The sequence below is a fragment of the Micrasema longulum genome, unplaced genomic scaffold (assembly GCF_059751315.1).
Source record: "Micrasema longulum isolate JH-2025_06_02 unplaced genomic scaffold, ASM5975131v1 h1tg001570l, whole genome shotgun sequence".
Taxonomy (NCBI): domain Eukaryota; kingdom Metazoa; phylum Arthropoda; class Insecta; order Trichoptera; family Brachycentridae; genus Micrasema; species Micrasema longulum.
Window position 1 is genome coordinate 135,641 of NW_028278753.1, and position 13,556 is coordinate 149,196.

At 28.5% G+C, this 13,556-nt stretch overlaps 1 long non-coding RNA gene across 3 annotated transcripts in view; it reads right to left on the reverse strand.

The window, feature by feature from the left end:
* The window catches only part of LOC148274817 (uncharacterized), a 152,613-nt gene that overhangs the window by 124,595 nt on the left and 14,462 nt on the right, over positions 1-13,556 (reverse strand). The gene's annotated exons all lie outside the window — the stretch shown is intronic.

Sequence of the window (13,556 nt, forward strand, 5' to 3'; positions counted from 1 at the left end):
ATAATCTAATCGAACATGGCAAGTGTGACATCGCGAGTCAGGAGAGACAACACCGCTTGCTTTTTAAATGCCTGCCCTTGCTGTAGGAACACATCGACAGTACCATTTAGTGAGATTTCGTTGACTGTTCTGTAGATCCTTGGCAGAGGAAAAAAGAATCCGATGTTAGTTTTATAATTTCCCGCAGCAAAGACAGGATTGGTACGCAAGTTGCGGCGAGGTACATTAATGTTTATCTGAGCAAGGATATCATGGGCATCTAAACAGTTAGATATTAATTTGTGCAAGAATATCAAACCAGCCAAAATCCTTCTGAATTATAAACTAAAGATATGAAAGTACTCTAGATGATCATAATACTCGTAGTACCATATAATTATGAAAGCATTTGAACAGATTCAAAATATTAACGATTTAAAAAAATTTCGTTGCACCTATTCGATCCGCGTTATATGAATATTATAATTAGGATACCATATTATAGAATTAAATTTAAGCAAACTACGAACTTTGGCAGGAAAACATTTGATTTAGATCAGTATACGTGCATCTCCAGTTAATACGCCGTTTATTATTAATAAATAAATAAATAAGACAAATCGATTTTAAAATGAATATTTCATGCAGATATATTTAATTACGTATTAGTAATATAAAACTAGTTTTCCTTGCGCGGTTATTGATAATTATTGTTAATTATTATCGTGGAAGAGGTAGGAAGGTTGATCGGATAGACTAATCTAAAAATTCTTCTGTTAAACAAATTAAACTGAAACAAACGGTACGAGGATCGAACCTCGCTCGACCACGACTTGTTTTTCATTTTCTAATACAGTTTTGACTAGAATGATTTATTCTTAATTTAAAAACACGTTTTGGTTGTATAAACATATTAAAAGGTCAAAAAATTAACAAATGGAAAAATTGAAGACATGGGTGTTAAAACAAGCGTCGCTTTGGGGAAACAAGGTTCTATCTGACAAAATGTGTTTTTCTTACATTGGACTTTTATTATATTTATATTTAAATATCGGTTCTATGTGCATTAAAATTTGAATGAAAAATTGAATCAATCCTTAATTATTTTAAAGTTTAAATAAAAAAAATATATATAAAATAACGTCTTCATTTCAAACTTTCATGTCTCAAAAAGAGTATGAATCCACATATAACCTTGTTTCCCCAACGCGACGATAGGCAGAATGGTGAACGTTAAACAGTAGTAAAATTTGCATGCACTTCTTTATTCTCTTCTCTAAAATTTATGTTTTCCGTCTCTGTTATGTTTATAAGGTTTTATTACGAAACACGGAAAATAATGTACATTACAATTGTTATTATTATTTAGATTTAAAAAAAATATAATTTTCTGTAATATTTTATTTTTAGTACTTATTCTGACATCTATAGTTTTATGATAGTACTACTTCTTAGCAAAGAATCACACCATTCGTGATGTTAACAATCTCTGATAATCGTTTCTTTACCAACCACTGTGGCGCTGTTCGAAATGAAAATGCTCTTGGTGAGTGATGATTATTTATTTGATTATTTATTAATTAATTACAACAATGGTGTAAAATTGTCACAAAAATAGTAATAATTGATGGAAATAACCCAGTAAGACGTGTCCTGAGAATAGTCGATTGATATTATATTTTCTAATGAGGAACTTCAGCCCTACGGGAAATTGGATACAAAAAATGTTTTCTTACGCGAGGTAAAAATTAGAGCATCAAATTGTACTTCAAAGTTTCTTGAAAATGTACAGAAAAAATAATAAAAAATATTTTGATAAAAACGCACTACTTTAAATGACGTCACTGGTTCATGTGAATCAACCTATGATCTGAGAGCTATGGAAGATTTCCGGTCTGCTTGTCGCTTCTGGACCAATAGGAAGAACTGAATGGGAATAAGCGGAAATGAACCTCTGACGTCACACGCGGAGTTATTTCAGAAATACAAAACTTAAAAAAATCGTAGCGCCGATAAGACGACATGTAAAAATTAAAAAAAAAAAAATGACTTAGTTTAACAGTCTATTAACGAATAAAACATTTGAAAAAAACCACTGAACTTTCTCATTGAGGCTTATGAGAAAAACTAAAAATAAGTATAAAAATATCGACTTTCCGGAATACAGGCTTACAAATCACAGATTAGATTTAGTAAAATTAATAATCATAGTTTGGGGACTCCTAAAGATACTGAGTATGATTGCAGGAAAAATTATAAAAGATCGCGTTCAGAACACCAGAATAAGATACATATTTGAAGTAATATTTATTGTTGACGATCAGTTGGGCCGACATAGTATTTAATCATCAGTGTAGCCATATATGAAGCAAAGTATAGTCGCTTGCAAATAATAAAGAATAAAAATTTTATTTCTTCTCCCCGCAATAAGATTCAGAATAACACCCTAGGAGGGCATTCACAAACACTATATTCATATCGAGAGTGTATAAAGTAAAATGGATATTTATTCTTGTGTGGCTGTGATCTCACACTATAGTCCTTAAAATATAGCTTGATTAGAATGACAGCTGTGAAACTAATTTCATTAGTGATTGAAATTACTGATCACTGATCAAATCGATTTTATCAGTTATTACATGCAATCATGAAACTCTGTTTCCGAAAATTGATATAGAAAACGCAAAAACAAGCCTATTATAGTGTGTTTAACACAATTATTCACCAATAAATAAGACTTTTATACTTTTTTCATGAACAACATCAAATGAATTATTTTTTTATTTGATCAATTTGTCACATCTCTAACGTTTTTGCAAAATGATGTATCCTTGTAAGAACGTCGTTAATAATGAGGTTTGTTTTATTTTTTTTTAGTTTTAAATCTGATTTTATATATTAATGTTGATTTATGTGTCAAGCATTGTATTAGAAAAATAAATTAACACCCCAGATACGAATGATTTTTTGTGTGTCAATATAAATAACTCCTTTGACGTTACTACAAAGTTATGTCGTTACTTTTTCTGATAAATGTCATTCTTATCAAGCTATATTTCTCTTTCCTCTCTTTTTCTTTTTCCCATTGAGTAAAAGTTTCGATTAAAGGTAATTTATAAACAAATACGTTTATTTCTATTTTTACATATCTTTAGCTTTTTATTTTTTTTTCTATTGAATATGTTCTGTGACTTGAATTATAAAAATAAAACTTTTATTTTTTTGGTCGGTTGGAAGAAATTGCCATTTGGCAATAAGCCCGCCAATGTACAAGTAACATTATGTACAAAAAGTTAAATAAATAAAATAAATAAAACAAATAAAAAAAAAAATAATAAAAATAAAATAAAATAAATAAAATAAATAAAATAAATAAAATAAATAAAATAAATAAAATAAATAAAATAAATAAAATAAATAAAATAAATAAAATAAATAAAATAAACAAAATAAACAAAATAAACAAAATAAACAAAATAAACAAAATAAACAAAATAAACAAAATAAACAAAATAAACAAAATAAACAAAATAAACAAAATAAACAAAATAAACAAAATAAACAAAATAAACAAAATAAACAAAATAAACAAAATAAACAAAATAAACAAAATAAATAAAATAAATAAAATAAATAAAATAAATAAAATAAATAAATAAAAAAAAAAAATAAAAAAAAAAAAAAAAAAAAATAAATAAATAAAATAAATAAAATAAATAAAATAAATAAAATAAATAAAATAAATAAAATAAATAAAATAAATAAAATAAATAAAATAAATAAAATAAATAAAATAAATAAAATAAATAAAATAAATAAAATAAATAAAATAAATAAAATAAATAAAATAAATAAAATAAATAAAATAAATAAAATAAATAAAATAGATAAAATAGATAAAATAGATAAAATAGATAAAATAGATAAAATAGATAAAATAGATAAAATAGATAAAATAGATAAAATAGATAAAATAGATAAAATAGATAAAATAGATAAAATAAATAAAATAAATCAAATAAATCAAATAAATCAAATAAATCAAATAAATAAAATATATAAAATAAATAAATATTTTAAGGACCATGGTGTACGTACAATACAAGACTTGCTACATCTCTCTTGATGATGATGTTGTATTTCTGTAATCTCCAAATGGACATTTTCACATCGGATTTGAAAACTAAAATTCGTATTACTACGCTGGATTTTAAGGCAAAAAATATTTATCCTTGCTACCTACCAACTACTCACACGATATTACATCACCGCGCGCAAACTAATTATTTACCACGGATTTTTAAGAGTTTATTTACGAAAATGTAAATATTTGCATGAAAAATTATAAAGGATTATTTTATTAAAATATCTTTTTTGGTAATCTGTAAAGATGCTTAGAAAAAATTGTATACAAGTTTGATATTTTACATACAGAAAACTAAATTTTACTTTGTAGATTTTGAAGATAAACGTTGATTTCTTATAGTAATACGGGCCCGGGAAAATAGTTTAATTTGATCATACAGTGTATTTCTTAATGTTTATTGTCACCTGCATCTATAAATTTTTGCATCGTAAATAATTTTAACATTAAAAAAAATACCTTACATAATGTTATTATAGCATTATTTTATTTCATATTGTATTATTTTATTGTATCATAATTATTATTTCTAACCTTCGCGTGTTTTTATTGCCAAAGGTCTTAAACAATGGCTTGTCATTACTAGTATTGTTTGTCAAGTGAACACATTTTGTCTAATGTGAAATATATGTATAAACAAATGAATATTGTGGACATTATTATTATTTTTACTTTTTACATTCGAATATCAGTGGGGTTTCAAATATGCAAAAAATGCCCGTTTAAGAGGCCTCTAGAACCCAATATATCTACCCTTCCCATTTTCAGGGAAAAGAAATAACTAATAAGGAAATATAACAATATTTTGAAATTGTCCAAATTTTTGTAGACAAGGACTGGATTCAACTCCCTGGGGAGCTGTTTTTATTAACATATTACAACACTGATGAAGACCCTTTAAGAGAAGGTAAGTCCAGGCATCTACAGGGCTTACGACCTGTCAATGGCTGTAGATACCTACAGCCATTGACAGGTCATAAGCCTGTTAATGCTGCCATGTTAATAAAAAAAGCTACCCAGGGAGTTGAATCCAGTCCTTGTCTACAATAATTTGGACAAACTCAAAATATTGTTGATAACATGGTCAACGAAGAAGTATAGAAATTGAAAAAAGAACATTTTCAGGCGTTGCCTAGTATGTAGGTGAAATAATTCAATTGGATGAATCTCACCCGCATAAATAAAGGTTTCAGCTCTTTAACTTCACAAACATCAACAGATGTAAGAATCGAAGGAATATAGATATTCAAATATGGACAGAATGGTGAATGTTACACAGTGTGTAAAGTGACCACTTAAACCAGCCATTGACAGGTCATAAGCCCTGTAGGTGCCTGGACTTCTATAGTACCTTATCTTTAATGTTCTTCATCTCTGTTGTAATATGTTAAGGAAATATAACTTTTTAAAATCATTTTATAATTAATAATGGTCTACGAAATACTGTCCGGTAAAAAATTTTTTTTTTGCTTATTATTAGTACCTAGCATAAAAAATCATTTTAAATTTGAAATTTTGAATTCCCGCAAAAACGGTGATTCCATTGGCCACGCCCCTAATGCGTCACGATTATTTTGTTTCTAGCCATTGAAATTTGTTTAGAACATTATCGCGAATCTCGACGTCCCAACAACCAAGGCCAAACTTGTTGCGTTTTTCTAGCAATGTATTTTTATTAAATTTATTTTTTTCATTTATGTATGAAAACATTGCTCCACAATATCCATATTGATTTTGAAAATACAATTAATTATTCTAAATTCATTTCATATATTTTTATCGGAATTTGTAGTATGTGATATTTCCCTATTGCAAGATTACTTGACGATTTATCAGGAAATGTGTAAGACACGATCGCCATGTTTTTTCAAGAAAAGTCTGATTTTTTAAAATTTGTATTTTTTTAAAACATATACCGCAAATTTGCCTTTCACGAAACATATGGTAAGAACATATTTAGTTTAATTATTTTAAAAAACATAAATTATTTTACCCAAAATTTAGAAAAAAAAATCAAACCTAATAATTATATCACACATTCAATAAAAGGTAAAAACAATGAAAATCTATATTCAAAAATATAATGAAATATTTTAAAGGATTAATATAATGAAAAAATCATTTAAATGGTAACATGCAAATACCATTATACACCTTTACCATTGTAGTTGCATTGAAATATAAAATCAACGTGCTAATAAGATACATTTGTTTGTCGTAGTCTTTATTCCCCTTTCGCACTGTAATGGCGCATAGGGCACTGCATTGGTATACTAATTGCAGTGTTTCTTGATCGTTTTTGTTTCACGAAGGTAAGATAATATACATTTATTAGTATACACATAATATTACTGTATTCCTCCACTGTAATACTGGGAAATTAGAAAAAGGTGATTGTGCTGACCATGTGTATTTGATTGATCACAAACTGACAATACTGCAGTGAGGGGTACAATGAAAGTTTTTAAAGTTTATTTGTTTTGTTATTTTCGCGGTTTGATTGTAAAGAAATATTAAATTTTGGTTTAATTAGTTTTAAAAAAAAAAAAATTTATATTGATATGCGAAACTGAAGAAAGACTTAAGTCTTTATGAACAGTTTCGGGAAAGGGGTGGATGCTTTCATTGTATACACATAATAGACAAAATTTATGATTTTTTCTTACTTAAAGTGTGCCACTTATAAATTCGTTTATCAACGGGGCTCCGAGTGTGTAGACCAGGATTGTTTTTCACAATTTAGGGAGGTGTATAGATGATTTGCGGTAGGTAGAATTTTGAGGAATAGATATTCGGACATTGTCTTTCTGCCGATTTCTCGCAGATGCTTCTCCGATACATACAGTGCGAAAAAGACAAATGCACGATGAACTGATTTTGGCCCGCTGAAATCAGAAAGATCGACGTTTCGTTGTCCCGTTTTCTGCACCTCAAAATTGAACCGATTGTATGTTTTTTTTTAAAAGTATCAAAATAAAATTGTCTGTGTCAGTATTTTTTCCGTTTTACAAAATTACTAACCATATTTGTCAAAAGTGCGTCCTAAGATGGCAGATAAAACTAGGCGTATTTTACATTTCTTTAATAATATGCATGCTTCCACTTTCTATTATGTTGTATCCCAACTCAACACAGGGCCCTCGGCCTCATTGAATTAGGGATACGTTAATATTTTTTTTTGCAGTATGTATCTTTATACTAATAAATAAAAAAATGGTAAAATAAGAAACAATTTATCAAAAAAGCAAAACGATAAAGATACACCAATGATAAATACAGTGTGTTCATTAAACCCTGTCACATCTGAAACCACGATGATCAGTATGAGCAAGAAGACATATTGGCACATTAAAATATATTTTTAGAACGAAAATATTAAAAATAACAAATGGTTGCTTACTTCTGCAGGGGAGAAACGAGGGGAGAGGGGGAGTCTGATACTCCGTTAACCGTGCCTTCTCGCTTCTCCACTGCAGAAGTAAGCAACCAATTGTTATTTTTAATATTTAATTTTTAAAAATTTTCTTCGTTCTAAGTATTTTTTGAAATATGCCAATATGTCTTCTTGCCCATACTGATCATCGTGGTTTCATATGTGACAGGGTTTAAAGAACACCTGTATGTATTATGTGTAAAAAAATCATTGCTCATGTGCCACAACCGGGGGAAAAATACGGGACAACGTTTGTATGAAGAAAACTAATACCGCGTTTCCTCTTAAACAACGTGTTACAAAAATGATGGAGACCATACAAGAGAATAGAATATGGAAGTCTAGGCATTTACACGTCTTATAATTTGACGTTGGGCGGTTGAAGTAATCACTCTAAACTTTGTGTGACATTCACCATTCTGACTATGTTGAACATCAATATTTCTTCAGTTATTGCATCTGTTTACTTAAGTAAAGTTAAAAACTGAAATGTTCTCCATCTCTGTTGTAATATAACAAGACCACTATTCAAATTATCATACTTGATTTAGGGGGAGATATTCAGTTTTTGTCGAATGTTACACTGTTTGTAAAGAGGCCAATAAAATCTGCCGACGACAGATCAAAGATGCCTAGGCTTCCTTATTTCATTTTCTAAAATATTTTCCATCTCTATTGTACCTTATATTTTTACTATTTATAATTTGATTAAAAATAACGGTTTTATTTTGTTTATCGTAGGCTATGATTATCGTAGGCAACTGAAATGGCTCAAAATTAGACAGCGGAGAGACTACCACTCCCTCTCACTTCTGTTTAATGTACTTCATAGTCCTAACGCTCCTATATACCTGCGTGAAAAATTTCAACGCTTATCAGTTCATGGTTGACCTCTTCGTTCTAATTCTCAAGGCACTCTCTTAATACCCATCCACAATTCCTCTTCCTTCTCTAACTCATATAGTGTCCATGCGTCTCGACTGTGGAATCATCTCCCACCTACCATCAAAGATGTTACTACATTATCTCTGTTTAAATCACGTCTGAAAAAACATCTCCTTTTTCTTCCTTAATCTCTCCTCCTTTCCTTTTTCCTCTTTCCTCTTTTTTCCTTTTTCCCAATGAGTAATAGTTTTGATTTAAGGTAATTTATAAACGAATACGTTTTTTTCTATTTTTATATACTTTTAGCTTTTTAATCTTTTTTTTCTATTGAATATGTTCTGTAACTTGAATTATAGAAATAAAACTTTTTTTTATTGGTTGGTTGGGAGAAATTGCCATTTGGGAATAAGCCCGCCAATGTACAAATAACATTACGTACAAAAGTTAAATAAATAAATAAATATATTTTCCGTTAAATTGATTTTTTTAAAAGTTTATTTTAAAGAAATTCGTAATTTTAAAATGATTCAAGATTTTAGTGACTCATTTTCCAGTTAATTAAGAAACAGGTAAATTTTTACAATGGACAAGTTAACCCTTACTGCATTATCAAGGTACAATCAAGGTTCCTTCTGATCCCACGCAAGGTTAATTAATGTAACCACATTTATCAACTATGTTTAGACACGCAATATTATAAGGATTTAATTATTATAATTAATATTACATTCATACTAGTATGATCGCGATTCTCATAAAAATATTTTTCATCATGAATATTTTTTACTTTAATTATTTAGAATACTAACAGATGTATTTTAATGTTTGTACACAGATCTATTAAAAAAAATTAGCTAAGTCTGCCATCCAATAACATGTATTCACCTAATTATAATTAATGCAGTCATGGAAAACGTAAGTAGTTACTCCGATACCAAAAATCAAGAATACTAAAAAAGCCGATGAATTCCAACCTATCAACTCACTTCCAAAATATGAAAAACTGATGGAATTTATTATGAAAATTCAACTTGTTTAATTTTTGGACATAATGAAAATAATTTATTAAGAGTAATCTGGATTTAGAAACAATTATTGGTGTGAAATACAGTAATTGATGACTGGAAAGAAGAAATTGACAAAAATAAATATTTATTATAACACTTGCATTATTTATTTATTTAGCTTTTTGTTGATGATGTTTTATTTTATTTTATTTGGGAAATCAACAGTTCTACATACATATTTTTAGTAAACAAACAGATATAGTGTATAAACTCAGAACTAATAACAGATTTCCACATAGTATACAAAGTTAGTAAAGAAAATATATTACATATCAAATAAATACATACAATTTATACATTTAAAAATGTTATTTTCATGTACTCAATAATCAAAGATTTTAAAAATATTTATTTTAAGAACATTAAGTTACTGTAAATTGGGCGGAATAAGGACAAAAATGCTTGAAGAGAGGATAAGGAGGGGAGGGGAGATGTACATATTTATTATTATAATGTATACTAAGTTACATAATACATTTTTAGGGTAAATTTTAGATGTGACAGAGTGATGTTTGTGTAATCTATATTTTAAAATTTTGTATTGTACATTGAAAAAGTCCTACGAAAAAAAGCATTTTTAACAAAGGATGTTTTACTTATTGGTACATGAAACATGTTGTTTGTACATTGGCGAGCTTATTGCCAAATGGAAATTTCTTCCAACCAACCAATAAAATAATAGTTTTATTTTTATAATTCAATTTACAGAACATATTCAATAGAAAATAGAGATTAAAAAGCGTAAGATATAAAACAATATAAATAAACGTATTTGTTTATAAATTATCTTAAATCAAAACTATTACTTAATGCGAAAAAGGAAAAAAAAAGGAAAGAGGAAAAAGTAAAGGAGGAGAGATTAAGGAAGAGAAAGTGATGTTTCTTCAGACGTGATTTAAACAGAGATAATGTAGTAACATCTTTGATGGCGGATGGGAGATTATTCTACAGTCAAGCCGCATGGACACTATATGGGTTAGAGAAGAAAGAGGAATTGTGGAGGGGTATTAAGAGAGTACCTTGAGATTGAGAACGAAAAGGTAAACCATGAACTGATAAGCGTTGAAATTTTTCACGCAGGTATATAGGAGCGTTAGGACTATGAAGTACATTGAACAGAAGTGAGAGGGCGTGAAAGTCTTTCCGCTGTTTAATTTTGAGCCATTTCAGTTGCCTACGATAATTAGAAATGTGGTCATATTTCGGTTAATATACGTTTTTTATATCTCATATTGCGTTGTTTTTTTATATTCACTATTTTAATAACGTGTTATGTAAATGGCAGAAATGCCGTATACAAATAAATTCATTGAAACATTCCATTTATTTATATTCATCATTCCCTTTTCGCACTAATGGTGCATGGGGCACTGGATTGGTACACCAATCGCAGCGTATCTTGATCAAATTTGTAACATTGAGGTTTGGTGATTAGTCTTACGCTTCAAGTACCAGTCCAGGGGCTATGAAATAATCTAGTGTGAAAAAACCCCTTTAAGTAAAAATTTCATTTTAATCATGTCGGGAATCGAACCCGAGACCTCTAGCATGGTAGGCAAACGCGATGACCATTACACCACAATGCCGATAATTATACTAGAATCATTTAAATTAGACTAGGGTTTACCCGCGGCCTCGCTCACGTGGTTTGGGGAGAAATTTTTTATGTTATTAATTAATTGTGTCGTTTATCAATAAGCGTTTTCCTCATAGAATAATATATTTTATCGATATTAACAGTAACTTTGTCTTTCAACTATCGATATGAAAGAAATACGATTATCCGGTAGTCTATAGCGACGTTACATCGTTATTCTGTTCACAAATCCAAAATCGTACCACTGAAATCCTACGACTGAATAATATATTTTTCCGGGATAAAAAGTAGCCTGTATTGTTTGCCGGCCCCATATCAATAAAAAAAATCAATGATCTGTTAGTCCATGGCGACGTAGCATCGTTATTCTGTTTTAATATTAATACATTTTTCCACTAGCAATTTTCTAGAAGAAGTCAGATGTTTTTTCGAGATAAAAAGTCATTTTTAATACCTATCAGCTTTTCGGCTATCTTTATGCAAAACAATTGCGCCAATCGGTGGCTTTGTTGCGACGTAAATGGAACAAAAAAACAGTTTCGCATTTTTTATGTTAGTATGTATTATGTCACCAGGAATTACACCTGAATCCCCCGTATATGATGCAAACATCTTAGCTATTATTTAATATTTTTAATAGGTACGTACTATTCAACTTTTATCAGACTATTTATAATTCATTATTAATCGACGCAATAACATTATCAGGAATTTATATGACTTGTATAACATGAATTTATATGTTAAATAAAATTGTATTAATCTTTAGTATCTGTCTTTTCCTAGATTTATTTGTATGCTTTAATCGTGTAATAAAGGCAATCGCTTAAATAAGCACGTATAAAATAAAGTACTTTGTTTGCCATTGATTAAATTATTAATCTTTCGATTTATTTACACTCCCACACTATCAAGACGATGGGTCACGGGGTCTACCACAAACTCTGAATTCGGGCAAAGAAATATCTGGGTTTCGGACCCAAAATATTCAATGTATCGTCCGAATATTGGAAAACCATTTTCCGATTGAATTGAATAAATTTGTAAAAAAATATTTTAAGTTAGTTCAAGAGCACAAATAATATTTTGTTCACTTTTTCTAAAGAAAGTCGTTTAAAATTTGTTTTAAAAATGAAACATTTATCTAAGTAAACTCCGGGGTACTTTATATAACAAATTAATTTGTAGGTATTTATCAATACCATTAAACATGTTTATTAGTGCAATCAAACATGTTTATTTTATTTTTTTTTCATTTAAATATTCAATTTTACGTCAAGAAATTTTGATTTTACTTTATTGAAAATTAAAGAAAACTCTGTTAACTTCCCAAACAAATAATGGAGGTACTTTGTAATTAACAATTAACATATAATTTTCACAACAATAAATAAATTCCGATTTTCCTTCATTTTAAGACAATAAAATGATAAATTGTAATAATTTTTTGAAACGCTTTCCTTAATTTTTGAAATTTATGATAAATGAGAATAAAAAAAAAGAGTTTCAATAAATTTTAAGTAGGTGATGTAAGAACGATTAAGTTCAGTGCTACAGGAAATTCTGCACAAAAAATTGTATCACGAAGTTTCTCAAAATTTATTTAAAAAAAAAAAGATCTACTCGTACATTGAACTACGTCAGAAGTTTTTGTGAGTAAACCCATCAATTACAGCGTTGTTATAGACTTCCGGTTTGCGGGTGGCCATTTTGTTCAACATTTAGTGTATTTTGACGCTACGGGGCTCTACTTCTAAATGTCACCAGAACTCACTGACAACAACTCGAGACGTCACGGGCGGAGACGTGTTTTAAAATAACGAAGCTTTAAAAAGTCGTAGCGATGATAATACGATACATCCAAATATATATTAAAAAAATCAATTGGTTTTATTAAAAGTCAATTGATATTTATTTTTTTAAATAGCGCTTCCTCATTATTACCGTAACGTTAAGTTAACAGTTATCTTCAATTTTATATACAAAGAAAAAGAAAAAAATAGTTTTCTCTTTGAAAAATAGAATAACTCATTTTTTTTCAGTTAGAGGTAACCGACGAAGATACTTTAAATTTTCATACAAATATACACATTTCTGTACAAAAATTTGATTTAACTTTACAGACAGTCTTAAAAATAGTGAATTAAAAGCTTTTAAATAAAACTCCCATTGATCCCCCTTTCTCTTACATCACTTTACATTACATACATTAATATTGTAAGTTTTAATCAATTTTTTCTACTGAAATTTGTATTACTGCTAAAATCGCTTTAATGAAATGTTATTAACTACCTTTGGTTTAAAATCTTCTCCTTATATTGCCTTTTAAAATTTTAAATATTACTTGCTATACCTGTTATTCTTTCTTTTTTCTCTGCTGCATTGACATGTTTTTATACTACTTTAAAAAACTTATATTGTATATGTATATAAAATCAATATATTATAACT